The sequence below is a fragment of the Vanellus vanellus genome (genome assembly GCF_965231255.1).
Source record: "Vanellus vanellus genome assembly, chromosome: 18".
In the NCBI taxonomy this organism is placed as follows: Eukaryota; Metazoa; Chordata; class Aves; order Charadriiformes; family Charadriidae; genus Vanellus; species Vanellus vanellus.
The window spans coordinates 9,187,250-9,202,419 of NC_138923.1; the positions used below are offsets into that span (position 1 = coordinate 9,187,250).

General features: G+C 59.0%; 1 protein-coding gene across 2 annotated transcripts in view; it reads left to right on the plus strand.

The window, feature by feature from the left end:
- The window catches only part of RXRA (retinoid X receptor alpha), a 119,018-nt gene that overhangs the window by 49,678 nt on the left and 54,170 nt on the right, over positions 1 to 15,170 (plus strand). The window lies entirely within an intron of this gene.

Here is a 15,170-nt window from a genome sequence, read left to right on the forward strand (position 1 = left end):
GGCTGCGGGGAGCGCTGCGTTTATCCCAGGGCGTGCTGGGGGCTGGCGGCTCTGACATCCATCCCTGCCCTGAAGCTACTGCTGCTGCTGCTTCTGCTGCTGCGGTGCCCCGTATGGCAAACGTGCCCGCGGTACCTCCGGCCGCAGAGGGCGAGAGGATGAGCCGCGTGGCGCTCTGCCGGCGGTGACTCAGTGTCTGCTGGCTTTGGAGGAAGCGGCTGCTGGAGATGCTGATGTGCGTGGGCAGCGCCGGGCTCTGCCCTGCTGGGACACATCCTGCAGCGGCTCAGCCCCGCGCCGCGCTGGGGCAGGAGCTCGGGATACGGCAGGGAGTGGGGGTCAAACCCGCTCGGTTCCTTGCAAGGCATGGGGTTTTTTTTATTCCCAGCAGCCGGTCTGCGGCACGTGGAGATGCTGGGGACAGCGTGCTGCTCCTGAGCATCCCTAGCTTGGGGCGGGCACAGGCACTGGGAATGTTTGGTATTGGTTTTGCTTGTGCAGGGAGGTGGTTTTTTTTTTTTGCAGAGATCTTCCCTGGGGCTGATGGCCCTCGCACAGCTGGTGTGTCGGGACTGGCCTTTTTGGGCTGAAGGCTTGATGTGAGCCCTACCGATGCTCCTGGCGCTGTGGGTCCTCGCGTCCCGTGCTGCCGCGGAGGGAGGAACCGCCTCTGCCCCACCACCTCTTGCTCGTCTTTGCCGTGGTGGCACATGGAGATGGGTTCAGAGAAACCAAACTCCCGGCCCCGGTGTCGGGGGAGGTTTTACCCCCCTCCCCCCCCCCCCCCCAGGAGCAGTGTCGCTCAGCCACAGAGCGAAGCCGTCGGGCCACGTGTGAGCAAGCACAGAGGGGCTGTCGTGCCACCGCACCGTCCCCTCTCCTCCCGTGGGGACAGGGGGTGGCGGTGGCAGAGCCGGCAAGTGGTGGAGGAGGGGGGGGAGAGGCTGCGACCTAGGAGATTAATAATAGAAACGCTGGCATCCGTTTTAGATTAGCGAGAGAAAGCTCAGTACCCATCTCGCCCAGCATGTAACTTTAATGCCGAGGTAATGAGCAATGATATTTATTTGTAAAAGATCTGGAGATATCGCTGCCCGGGGAGCAGCCAGGAGCTGTCGGAGCCCGCTCCGTCCCCGCGGCGGCTGCTCCCAGCTGTAACCCAAGCGCTTTCCTCCGACCGGCTCGCTTTTCACGCTCTGGCTCCGTTAACCGAGCGGGGCACGTGGTCCGACCCGGAGCCCTGGCTAAGATTTGCTGAAGCCGCTCGTGATTTGGGCCGTCACGGCGAGGAGAGGTCTGCCTCGCAGGATGGGCGAGAAGCATCCGCCCCCCACCCCCGGCACCTGCAGGTCGAGCTGCCGGGATGGGGTTTAAAGCCATCTCCCATCTCTGAGCCTTCCTCCCCGCCGCCCCCTCTCCCCGCCGTCCCGGCGTCACCGCTGGAGCGTGGGGCTGTGCCCGGGGAGGGCTGGCAGGAAGGATGTGGGGTGCGGGGAGGAGGTGGCACGGCATCAGCTGAGCTGGCGAGGGAACGGCGCCCGCTGGCTGAGATTTTGGGGCTGTTTCAGGGAGTCGGGGGGGCAGACAGCTTAGCTTTTTTTTTTTTTTTTTTTTTTATCTTGGTGGCAGGGCTTGCCTTCTCCGGCATGGGTCCGGAATGGGCGTTTGGGGCCGTGCCAGCCCCTGGGCTGGGGAAGGAGTTGGGACCTGTGGGCATCTGGGCTCCTCCGGTCCCTCCAGTTTGGGGACAGGGCGGCTCCCGTCCCCCCTGCCCCGCCTGGGGTGGTCCGAGAGGGCTGAAGGATGCACACGCCGCCGTGCCCGGCCTCGTGTTGTGTAACCGGGCAGGAGGCAGGCTTAGGCTGTGCTTGGCAGGTGGGTGTCCCTTCCTTATTAAGCCATCCCCTGGGTAATTACTGGGTTAAGGCCTGATGAGATAATGCTTCATTATTTTCGTGCTATTGGGGGATTAGGAGCAGTGGGATTTCTCAAAGGCTTTATCTCTCCTAAGGTCTTTGGGCTGCGAGGCACGTTTGCAGGCGGGTAAGAGGACCTGGGCTCTGCCAGCCCTCCGGCACCGCTTGCCTTCCCGCGGGGGTACGCGCCGGAGTCTGGGGGTGGGGGATGCGGGTGCAGTGGCTCCGGGCAAGGGGGACCCCGGCACGGGGTGGGGGACTGCTCGTGCCCGGCCCCGGCAGAGGCTGGTGGGGTTCTGCCACGAAGGATCTCCTTTTGCCGCGGTTGCAGCCCCATTCATCACGGCGTTCCCGCGGTGGGCTGCGCGCCAGCGGGAGGGGGGAGGTGACACTTACAAATAAACAGGGAGGTGGGTGGTGCACGCCGAGGCAGGGAGCGGAGGGCATCCCGGGGTGTGTGGGGGGCTTCTGCCTGTGATTTATGGCCGAGACGACGCGGAGCTATCAGCACGGCCTTGGGAAGCTGTTTACTAACAGTGTCGTCTCCCAGCTGTTGACGCCGGCGTGGGCTGCTCACGGGCTTTGCCAGGGAAAGCATCCCCCCCGTGCATCGCTCCTGCGACACCACCAGCTCCCGGGATGCTCGCACCCTTCCCGGGAGCCTGGCCGGGGCCAGCCTGAGGGTGCCGATGGGACCCCTCTTCGAGAGTCCCGGAGATGCTCTTAGGAAGGAGTTTGGGTCTCTGGAAGGAGGGACAGAGTAAAATGTCCTTAATGAACAAGGCCTGGCTCGGCGGGGGCTCCCCTCCTCCCTGCCACCCCTGCGCAGGCGGCCCCGGAGCCGCGGGGATGGAGCTGGCACCGGAGCGGGGAGGCAGGCAGGCTGGACGCGGGCCAGGCTGCGCACTTGATCCAAACACAGCTGGAGCTGATCTGATGAAGTGAGAGGTTAAGAAGAGAGCATCTGTTATCTAAAGGGGACACACAGTGGGAAACTGTAAGCTCTTTATTCCCCCCACCCCACCCCCTCTGTTCAGCGCATCATCCCTGACTTTATTTCTTTGATTTATTAAGGAAGCCCGCGCTTCCGGGGCTGTAATTAAGTGCCACTGTGTGAGCTTTTGATAGTGAGTGAATGATATAATGGCTTGCACATTCGCCGTCTGCTCAAGTGCTTTAGGATCTAGATAACGCGAGGAGGGATTTCTTCTGCCCACCAGGGAGCTGCAGCGGAGCCGGGGCTGAGTCACGGCGGGGTTTAGCCGAGCGCGGCAGTGGAAGCGGGGAAGGATGCGGGGAAGGATGCGGGAGCAGCTCAGCACTGCAGTGGAGTTGTCACAGAATCATAGAATGGTTTGGGTTGGAAGGGACCTTGAAGACCATCCAGTGCCCCCCCCTGCCCTGGGCAGGGCCACCTCCCCCCAGCCCAGGTTGCTCCCAGCCCCGTCCAACCCGGCCTTGAACCCCTCCAGGGATGGGGCAGCCACAGCTCCTCGGGGCACCCTGCGCCAGGGGCTCACCGCCCCCACAAGGGAGAATTTCTCCCCAATGTTGTGGTTCAGGAGGGTACCCGTGACCCAGGCTGCAGTTGAGCTGAGAAGGGAGTTGACATCATCTTGCAAAAGACCATCGCAGCATCTTTAGAGGCTGCTGGGATCAGGTGTCGACCCTCCCAGATGCCCTTTTCCCTCCCAGCCTCACTGGTGCTGGAGGTGGAGAGGGGGCCACAGCCTCTCAGCTGAGGCTCCCGGCTGTACCGCCATGCCATCCCTACCCCGGGGGTGGATTTAGGGTGAAGAGGGCTGGAGCATCCGTAGCCTGGAAGAACAGCGGGTGTCAGCAGCAGGCAGCATCCTGCCTGAGGCGCAGGTTTCCCTCCGCGGCCAGAGGAGTTTGCCGGCACCGTGTTGGTGCGGAGCCAGGGGCCGGGGAGCGCTGGCCGGCAGCATCTCCCGCTGCCTCCGCCAGCGGCTGGAAGGGGGCCAGCGCTCGCGGCCCCGCGCAGCTGGAGATGCCACGAGGGTGTCGCTGGAGCTGAGTCGCCCCGTGCACCCTCCTGCAGTTCCTCGCACGCCCCCGCCGCCCCTGCGAGGTTTTGCCCTGCCTCTCCCTGCGCAAGCAAGCGGCTGCCGGGCGGGGATGGCATCTCCAGGCAGATGTGCAGAGTATTTTTGTGATGCCAAGGAAAAAGTCTTCTACTCTGAACAAGCGGTCCGGTTTGCATTCCGACTGAGCATCTCCATGTGCCACGCTCTGGGGGCTCTGATGCTGCTGGCGGTCCTGTCCCTGTTGGTGTCCCATGCTGGGACCTGGCGGTTGCTGCTGGTGTCGCTGGTTTTCCCCCAGGGCTCAATCCTGCCCTTGGTTCCCGGTACGGCTTCTGATCCTGTGCCCTGGCAGTGCTGCTCTGACACCCCCGTTGCCCCGCACCTGGTTTTTAGGCAGAAATAAATTTCTTTTTACTGTAAGGATCATTTTTTGATACATAAACAGGATTATTTTAGTGGCTTGGCCAACGGCCACAGGAGGAGTGAGCTCAGGGCTGGGAGGGCGGCAGGAGGAGGAAGAGGAGGAAGACGGGGTAAAAAAACCCAACCCGACATGTAAATAAACTTAAAAATGAAAAGGGACAGAGATTATTTGCCGCTTAATGAACTGAAATGTCCAACCTCCCACTGAGCGGCAACGTTGTTTTTAAACTACAGAAAGGGCTTTATTTTAATGGGTGGTAAATCTCATTCATCCCCAGCCCTGGCAGGCGGCAGCGTGCGGGATGGACGGGCTGGCGCTGAACGCCGCCGCCTCCTCGCTCCTGCCCTCCCTCCCGCCAGCTTCTCCGCTGGGTTATTTTTTCCCCCTTTGCCCACATTTGCTGTTTTTCTCCTCTCCTCCTCTCCTTCCTAATCCCCTCCGCCGTGCCGATAACGGGGTTATCTGGCCAGGAAGAAAGAATCTGTCCCCGTGCCTCGGCGTGTCACATCCGCTCCGGTTTTGTTTATTCACTTGAAAAAATGCGCTCCCCCCCCCCCCCCCCCCCCCCCGCCCCCCATTCTGTCTCTGGGTGGCAGCTGGAGAGCGGCCTGAGATAATCACAGCCTTATTTTTTATTTATTCCTCTTAAATAAAGCCTCCTGTAGCCTGCAGGCAGATTTTGTCCGGTTGCCCCCATCCTGCTCCCGCGCTCTTTGCTCTGCAAACGGGGCGTGAGAGCGGTGGCAGTGGGGGCAGAACCCCCCGAGGATCCCTCTCGCAGGGGACATGGTGGCTCCTATGCAGGGACAGTCCCTCCGAGCGACTGCAGGCGCAAAATACCTGTCTGTATTCTGTCTCGGGCAGAGAGTGGTGGAAAATCAATATACAGTCTGAGCGCCCGTGGAAATGAGAGCACCCGAGCTGGGGGGCGAGATGCCTGGGAGAGGTTTCGCTGCTTTGGGTTGAAAGGGAGGACGACAGGTTGTTCTGAGCTAAAAACAGGTTTTGGAGCTGGTCAGGCCTGGTGTGTTGGTGGGCAAGTGGGTTGCTGAGATTTGAGCTGGGGGCTCTGGAGCCGCCGGGAAGCGTTGGGAGCTGTTACCCGCCGCGGGAGAGGGACCACGGTCAGGGCAGGTGGGAATTTCGGATGTGCCCGACTTTCCCCCTGGACAAATCAGGCACCTTGAAAACTTCTGGCTATAAGTCATAGGGTGACGTACTCCTAAGGCGAGAAAGAAAATAGTAAGTTATCTGTTCCTGTTTGGGCTTAATATCCATAATCTGCCATTAATCAAACTGGGACTATAAGATCCTTACTTAGGCCTAATCAGTGCATAATGGATTATCTACAGGAACTAATAAAAGGTAATTATCTATGCTTTGCAGGTTCCAATTACTGTACTTATATGATCAATTAATTCGTGTAACAGTTTCACAGGTGCAATTCGTGTGACAACATTACACTGACTGCAGGCAGAGGCTCAGCGCCTGCCTGGCAGTGCGGATGCCGGTGGTGCGGATGCTGGCGGTGTGGATGCCGGCAGCGCGGATGCCGGTGGTACGGATGCTGGCGGTGTGGATGCCGGCAGCGCGGATACCGGTGGTGCGGATGCTGGCGGTGTGGATGCCGGCAGCGTGGATGCCGGTGGTGCGGATGCTGGCGGTGTGGATGCCGGCAGCGCGGATGCCGGTGGTACGGATGCTGGCGGTGTGGATGCCAGCAGCGCGGATGCCGGTGGTACGGATGCTGGCAGTGTGGATGCCGGCAGCGCGGATGCCAGCAGCGCGGATGCCGGCGGTACGGATGCCGGTGGTGTGGATGCTAGTGGTGTGGATGCCGGTGGTACGGATGCCGGTGGTACGGATGCCGGCAGGGATGCGGGGTGGTGCAGGGGGCAGCGGGGGATGCAGCCCTGCCGGCGCAGCCACCCCGGTACATCCCGAACTCTCCCAACTGCCACACTGGGTAAAACCACCTCCATGCAAGGAGGTGCTGGGCAGCAAGGGGGTTCGCAGGCTTTCAGCCCTGCACCGGTGGTCCTGTCCCCAGCCAAAGCGCTTCTGCCCTGCGCTGTTTCCCTCCCCGAAGGAGATGGAGTGCGGGTTTGGCAGCCGCTCGGCCCCGTCCGTCACTGCGTGTCCCAGGGGACGTCGGCCCTGTCTCAGCGTCACCTCGGGGAGCCCCGCTGCTCCCTTCCCATGCCCCAGCCCCGTGCTAAGGCAGCTGGCTCCCGTCATCTCCTTCTCCCGCCTGTCCTCGCGTCCCCCTCGCTGGCTTGCAGAGTCATCGGAGGGTCTTAAAGGCGGAGGAAATATTCCAGCAATGTCTGTGCAGTTTTAGGGATGGCTTAAGATTACAATAAATTTGAGACACTTTACATGTCCACTTGGGGCCCAGCATTGTTATGGTAATTTGAAGCAGATTGAGTCAGCGCTTGTGGCAAATGGCAGATCTAAGGGCTCTAGCAGGAACCCGGGAGGGAGGAGGAGAGGTGGCGGGGAGCGAAGGAAAACACCGGTTCTGCGATGCCTCATGGAGCTACGGAGCCAAACCCAGGCTGACCCCAGCCACCTTTGCAATCACAGCATCATAGAATCGTTACGGCTGGAAAAGACCTTTAAGATCATCAAGTCCAACCGTTACCTAACTCTACCGAGCCCACTTCTAACCCATGTCCCTGAGCACCATATCTAGATGGCTTTTAAATACATCCAAGGATGGCGATTCAACCGCCTTCCTGGGCAGCCTCTTCCAGTCTTTGATAACCCTTTCAGTGTAGAAGTTTTCCCTAATGTCTGACCTGAACCTCCCCTGGCGGAACTTGACACCATCTCCTCTTGTCCCATCGGTTGTAACTTGTGGGAAGACACCAAACGCCCGATGGTGCAGCCCTGCACTCAGGACTCAACCTGTGGTTCTTCCTTCTCTTTTGGGGGAGTTTTTTAGTCTTCTGGAGCTCAGTAATCCAGCGTCACCTCCTGGTGTGCCCACATCAGAGTATGTTTTGAGTGCAGCTTTTTACTTGGACCCGGGGGTCCTAGAGCCAGGTCCTGCCCCTGAGGTGGCCCTATTGGGACATGGGGATGTGTCACCTCTTCCCTACCCGCAGGGTCTGGGTGGTGAAGCAACCCCTCCTTACAAGGGCAAACCCACAGCCCTTGGGAGCCCAGGCTCAAAGATGTTTTGGGGAAAGTATTTGACGGGTCGAATTAAGTTCTTTCAAGCTCTTCCTTGGCACGGTGAGGTTGGGCGGAGGTTTGGTAGCGGGAACCACGGTCCTTGCCTGTGCCCTGCCAGCACGGGCTGCGGGGTTGCCACCCAGCGCTGCATACGAGCCACCGGCGGGTTGGGTTGGTGGAGGGAGCAGAGCTGTGCCTCCGGAGAGGCCGCGGCACTCAGTCGCCGTCCTTGCTCTTACCTGGCTTCTTCTCGACACACAAAGGGGAAAGCAAAGGATAAAGAGGACTGGGGCTGGGTGGGAGAATGGCTTTCTCCTGGGAGACCCCGGAGCTTTGAAACATCTCTGAGTCAGGAGCATCACACAGAGCAGAGACCCAGAAAGGACCACTTGGAACAGTTTGGTTTGATTTCGGCCTTTGCAGAGAGTTTCATGTCACTGCAAAGGAGCAGAAACAAGCATTTGTTTCAGTACAAAGCTTGGTTTTTTAAAAAAAAGCTGTTGACATGGGATCTTTTGAGAATTTCCATTGTTATTTCCCCGCTTCCCCCCAAACATGAAATTAATTCATCTGTGTAAGTCCTTTTTCTGGGAACAGTCTTGGTTGCGTTGACATTTTTGGTTAACAAGGGAAAAAGCAAGCCCACAAAAAAAAAAAATAAATAGACAAAACAACCCCCCCAAGCCCTTCTACTCAAAAAAGAAACTCCCCTCCCAGCTCTCCCAGTGACCGTGGTACAACCACTGCTTTGTTCCCAGCACGGATGATGTTGTTCCCAACTTGCTCCGAGCTGCTCCGCCGGCCCGGGGTGTCCTGGACGGGGCTGGAGGGAAAGGGGCTGTGTCCTTTCTGCTGTTGTATGAGCTCTGGGACACGGTGGCATCGGCTGTGCGAGAGGGGTGTGTGCTGGAGGAGAGCGTCTCACTGAGGCTGTGGTGGCCACATCTGCCTGGCTTGGTGCGAGCGCTGCGTTTCGGTGGGTTTGGGCACGGCTGCGGCTCTGCTGAGCCAAGGGACGGGGAGGTGGACAGGGGCAGGCGAGGCGTCGCGTCTCCATCGCCTGCAGGGGAAACCGAGGCACGCAGGCCACTGAAATATCAGACCTGAGGGCGCAAAATGATGCCAAGGGCAGGAACCAGCTCAAAGCCCAGCCCACCTGCCCCAGCGCAGCCCTCTCCTCTCCCCATCGCCGCGTGCCAGCCCCCCCGCGGGACCCTCCTCATCCTCGTGCTGTGCTTCTGCGCTGATCCCTGGTGGCCCGGCAGCCGCCGCTCGGCTCCTGGCCTCCTCCTCCGCTGCCTTTGGGTTTGTTTTCCAAGTCCCGGCCACCGCGTGCAGCCCCGCCAGCGCACCGCGGGGAGGAAGGGCTCTTCGTGCTGCCGAGAGGCGCTGCCACACGCAGCCCTCGCAGCGCCTGACCGCAGCACCCAGCCACTTCCAGAGCTGCGTCTTTCTTCTTCTTTTCTTTTGTTTCCATTTCTTTTTGTTGGTTTTGTTTGGTTTTGTTTGGTTTTAATTCCTTTTCCCAGGCAAGCCACCACAGGCCCCTCCAAACGTTCCCCCGAAGATTATTCTCCCACTTGTCTGCAACGTCTTTGTGATGCTGAAACTCCCGTTGCCCCATCCCAACCTTCTGCCGGGGACGGGGACGCTGTGCCCCAGCCTGGCTGGCTGACGGTGACGCCTACGGAACTATAGGCCCCCCCAAATTCAGTGCCGGGTGGATGGTCGCCGTGAAAAAGAGTTGGGTGCGTTCGTGTCGTCAGACAGCGGTCAGCGTTAATTAATCCAATACCTCAGATTGCACTGTTCATAGGTCTCGTTTGCTAAAAAACACTATTTGATAGGATTTGCGAAGCGTGGTCTCGTGGGGTCGATGGAAAACTGCTGGCTGCAGCGGGCGTAGAGCAGGACCGATACAGAGCGCGTTCAAAAATGCCACCCCCGGTGCCGTGGACTGGCTGCTAAATAGCTGCTCGGCAGCGGGAAAAGACCAATAACCGTTTGTCCGGACTGTGAAGCATGCGGTTTGGCAAAGCCCGGCTTAGCAAGGGTCGAGCGCAGATAGACACGTGTTACGGCGCCGTCTTTGCGTTCGTTTGCCTGCTTTGTTTGAATTTGGAACTCAAGCCTCTTCCCTGTGGTTAGATCTTCCCGGCTAAGCAAGTTTTAGCAGAGAGAAGTTGCTCGAGGAAGGGAAAGGATGCTGGACGCGGCGTAAAGTGAGAGCAACCGCCGTTACCGCAAACGCTTCCCCACCTCTGTTAACAAAACCGTCGGCGCTCTCTGCTCGCTCCTCTCCCTTCAGCCCCTCTTCCAGCGCAGTTATTTTCTGAGCCAACATCGCAAGTTTTATTGCTACTGCTTATTATTTAAATAGTGCCAGAGGTGTACGCAGCGCTCTACAAACACGGGGGAGGAAAAGGTCCTGACTCAGAGGAGTTTTTATTAATAATTTCGATGGTCGTAGTAGAAGTAATGAAGGCTGAGAGGGGGCAGGCAGCACCGCGGACCGGTGCCCGAGCGGCAAGGCAGAAGGACTGGCTTGGAGCGAGGTCCTCGTGCGGTCTTTCAGGTGGGCCTGGGGATGCTGATCTTCAGCACGGTGGGTGAAAGGAGACGCACGGGCTCTGCCACGCCGGGCGAAGCCATTGCTGCCTCAGATGCAGCGCTGCTGACAGCGGGGAGATGGCAGGGCTTCGAAAAGGAAAGGGGAAGACAATCAGGGACTTGTGCCACCCGGTAATGCACTGACCCAATTGTGCACTGCTGTGTAAGGGGAGCGAAATTCCTTCCTGACCCTTGTACTCATCAGCCCATGCCCTGAAGCATGAGATTTGATTTTCTTTATCTGGCTTCCCGTAATTGCAGATGTCGTGGTTGGTACTCCCCGTATCCCACCCCTCAGAAACAACATCTGCTGCATTTAACTCAATGGACCTTCTCCCCTGGGAGTTCGATCCTGACTTTTCCGGGAAGTGCCTGGAAGGAGGGAAGGAGACCCGGTCCCATCAACCTCCCCAGCGCTTGGGGCTTTTCCCCCGGCACGTGGTGGTTGCTGGTTGCTCAGCTGGGGAGGGCAAATGTCCCCCCACTGGGGAGGGCAAGTGTCCCCCCACGCCGTGGCACGTCCTCCCCATTGCCATGGAGAGCCATTATTCCAACCCGCCTGAAATATTTGGAGTTTAATTTGTACGTAGGTATTTGTGAGAGTCACGTAGGAGGTATTGCTGCTCCCTGTGTTTGCTGGACCCCGAGGAGCGGAGCGGAGGGCGGCAAGGGCAGGACCGAGTCCTGCTGCTGCTTTTCCTTTCGACGAGAAGGCACTGGAGGACGCGTGAGCAGCTCAAGGCTTGGAGGGGGCCCCACGGTACGTGAGCAGGAGGTGCTCCCTGTGCTCCGTTGAGGATAACCTCTCCATTGTGGGTGGCCTCTGCTGCCTGCCGTGGGGTGAGGGACCGGGCTTGCTGGGAGATGCAGCCATTGGGTGTTTCCTCTCCTTGGCATTGGTTTCTCCGGTGCTTTGCTGGCCCTGAAGAAGGGCAGAGCATAGGCTCTGCTGGTCAGGAGGGACAGTTTGGCCGGGGAGATCCCTGTGACCCGCAGGGTGGGGGATGGACACACGGCTGGCTTGGTTTGCCGACGCCGTGGGTGCGTGTTGGAGGTCGGATGCTCACCGGGGCTGGCAGGCAAACTTTGGATCTGCACCCCGGGCTGTCATCTCACCTCCACACCGGGGCGGGAGGCGGATTCTCTTGGCATAAGAGTAACGGGTGGAAAGTCCATTTTTTCCCCGAGCTCTTCACTGCTGGCAGCGAGCATCGCTCAGCCCCGTCTCAGCTCCCGGACCGTCTGCCTTTCTGCCCCAGCCCTTTCGGGTTGGGAAAGGAACGGGAGGGCTCTACAAAACCCAGCGCGGCCCCGATCGACCCGTGCCGAGCTTCTGCCTGCCCCTCAGCTCGGTCCTGCCTGCTGCCCTGCCGGAGACGCGGGGGCTTCTGCCGCTGCCCTGCCAGCGGGGAGCGAGTCGGCAGAGCCCGTCCTCAAAGAGTTAAAAGGCTCTCACCCCTTCCAGCCTGGGGAAGTGGAATTAGTCACGGCCTTCAGTAGAAGTGCTGGCCAGGTTATAAAAATGACAAACGAGCACAAATCAATAACGAAGTTAGTGTTTTCTGGGAACGCCAGGCACGAACGGAAAAGTCCGTCAACACGGGCGGTGGCCGCGCCGTGATGGATAGGATGAGCTGCCGCAGGCGCGCGTCCCTCGCACGGACCCGTGCGAGATGGCGCCGTCCCTTTCTCCACCCCATCAGGTTTGGCTCTCCCCTGGCACCGTCGCGGGAAGCGGGGTCAGCTCTGCGCGCCGGCACCTCTTTGGGATTTTTCGGTGCCTTTTTGGAGCGGGGCTCGCGCGGTGCCGGCTGCCGCTGGATGCTCGTCCAGCGCGAGGCACCGAGGAGGCGGCACCGGGGTACGGGGGGTCAGGGATTGCACATGGTGCCCCAGGGAAGTTGAGCGTTTGATTAATCTTCGGGACACGGGGCAGCGTTTCCACAGCAGCGAGGTAGCGTTGGAGGCCACGTTTCCTCTTCCAAAGGGACTCGGGCATGTCTGGAAAGGAAACGGCCTTCTAATTAGATGGCTTGAAGATCTTTACCGTCGCTCGTTACAAATACATTAATCAGCCCATATTGAAAGAACTGCACTGCAAAAATGACATTATTATTATTATTTATTGTTTAGATATGAATGAGTTTAATCCCTTCCTAGCCTGGGCCATGTTCAGAAAGTGACCCGTCATCCCAGTGACGCTTCTCGGCCCCGGTGTCGCCTGGTTTCTGTGCCACCATAAACCTGCTTGGGATGTCGCGGGGATTTTCAGCAGCGCTTTAAGATGGGCAGCTTTGAAATGTGTAAGGGAGGGGGGGCAATAACGGGCCAGGGGTGTAAATGGGGGGAGGTGGGAGTGAGGGGGGCTGAGACCCGGCAGCGGCGTGGTGCGGGGGTGGGCGAGCGGGGGCTGCGGTGCCGCGGGGCTGAGCCGCGCCGGGCGCCGGCGTGCCGGAGGGGACGATGGCTTCAGAAGAGCAGTGTCGTGTTTGCACAACGTTTCAGGCTTGGTGGCTTTCCCAGGGTATTAGCACATTTCTATAATTAATATAAACTTCCTTAATCGCCCTTCCAAATGTCCTGGATTCCGGCTGACCCCTGGGCGCCCGGGCTGGGCGTCCCGCTCTCTCCTTTCCAGTGCGGTTTCTCAGAGGCAGTGTCTGGTGCCCGGGTCACCAGCCTGGCCCTGTCCCCCCACCATCCCGGCTCTCTCCCGGCCATGGGCACCCTGCAGAGCCTGAAAGGTGGGTATGAAGATGCAGATACCAATCCGTCACGGTTCTTCTGCTCCTGCGGTGGTCTGGGTGATGCCAGCAGGTTGTGGGAGCTCAGGAGGACCCGTTCATGCCACATCTCAGTGGGACCAGGGATGTAGGCTGTTTTTTCCCTGCCGTTAGTGTTTGCTTGGCCAATGTGCCATCTTTGCACGTAGGCAGATTTCAGGTGCCACCCTCGTCTTCAGAAACCTCCTTCAGATGTGTCAGCCACGTTCTGTCATGGCAAGTAACCCTCCAGACCCTGCGGAGAGCTCGCTTTTGGAGAGCAAGTGCAAGGGGTTAATGGAGGCTGAGGGTGATGGATACCTGGGAAGAGCTCATCAGGGAGAATCGCATTCCTTTGAGGAGATCGATAATCTGGGATGCTTATGCTGCTCATTTTCAAGACGTTGTCTTCATCACTTCATCACCGCTCTCCAACTGGATATAGTAGTGCTGGTGTGGGCAAGCTTGCTCTTCCTCCCCCCTCCCCTTGGTTGACCTTACGGTGTGGGTAAGGTCTTACCAAGCCTCGGGCCATCTCTGTACAATGCTGCAGGATGGTGAAGCCAGGGCACAATCCAAAGCGGACCCAAAGCAGAAACTCCAACTCCAAACACCCCAGGAACTCAGCAAACTTAAAAAAAACCCAGAGCAAACCAACCCCAAGCCCTCCACTGCGTGCTTGAAAGGAATAAAGCAATACTTGGGCTTCCTCAGGTGAAGGTTTCCCAGCCCCTCTTTGCCATCAGCCAAGGTTGCCCTTCGCGGTGGAAGGTGTGCGGTGCCCTGTTTGAATGAGATGGACCTCTGGAGTGCGATGGGTGCCATCCCCCTGCTCCCACAGGTAGCCACAGGTAGCCATCAGCGTCTCCCTGGGGCACGTCTCGGCGCGCTACGGCACATCCGTGCGGCGGGTGCCGGCAGAGCCGGGCTTTTGCCATGACCGCGGCGCCATCGCTGCCGGAGCAGCAGCAGTGCGACGGCGCAAGGCCATCTTCCTGCCTTGGGTCCCTGCCAGCACCGAGAGCTCTGCCCCATGTCCCCGAGCATGCGGTGGCACGGATCCAGCCCCTAGGCTAATGAGATGGCTTCAAATAAGAGTTAATCATTTGCCAGCCAAATGCTGCTGGGGTGTATGTGAATTCCTTGCTCCTATAGACACGCCGCCGTGTACTAGATTGTCGTGCTCTCGCCCAAAGCTGCTACACCAAATGTTTTGCAACAAAAACCCCAAACCACATGAAAGTAGTCAGGTTTCATATGTCATTATAACCCCAAATTCAGGTTTGCCAAGAGTTTCAGTAGTTCTACGAACCTTTCCCATGAACCTTCAGCAAAGGCTGTACCTTAACCTGGGTTTGATGAAAGACCAGGTGCTTTTGAGCAACTTTTGAGATTTGTGCAAAGGCGAAACGTGAAGGTTTTCGAGAGGAAAGAAAAAAAGGAACCCCAAAGCACCCCAGAGCTGGTGACAGCGTTTGCAGGGTGCCCTGCGCTGTAATTCCCTGGGGACCGGAGACCCGGGCACCCGTGTTGCCGGGTTGGTGTGCTGGGCGATGCTCTCGCTGACGCTTGGCAGCATCGCCACCAAACCAGCCCGTACGGTTGGGTGAGCGCTGGTGCTCTGAGCATTGCGGCTCCCGGGGCCGAGCTGCTCCTCGCGGCGGCATCTCCCGGTGTCTGCCACCACTGGGGCCACTTTGCTTTGGAGCGGCGGTGGGTGAGCCCGGGCTTTGCTCTCGGCATTGCTTTAGGAATAACTCTGCCAAAGTCAGCGGTGTGCAAGAAAGCTCCCGAGCCAAAAAATAGAAGGCGGGTGCCATGCGGGGTGGGGATGGGTCCCCTTGCCAACCACGCCTGGCGCGCACCGCGTCCTGCCTCTGGATTATGTGTATTATTACATCCACACGCGGATTGCTTTTTCGGCAGCGCCGTTTTTCCTTTCTCCAGCAATTTCCTGAAATAACGTTAGGGAAATGTGAAAATCTTGAACTTTTGAACCTCCCCGGAGGACGGCGTGCAGGGGGGTGGCGGCAGGAGGAGGGGACGCCCGCCTTCTGCCTGCCGTTTATTTTGGCTACAGGGCCCCGGGATGGGGAGGAGGGGGCTCGCCAGCCCCCCGGCCGGCCGAGGAGCCGCATCGGCACTGCCCCTTATTAATTAATGGCTTTCTCGTCAGTGGGTCACGGAGGCGAGGAAGCCAGAGGAAGTTTTCTTTTGCTCGCAGATGCCG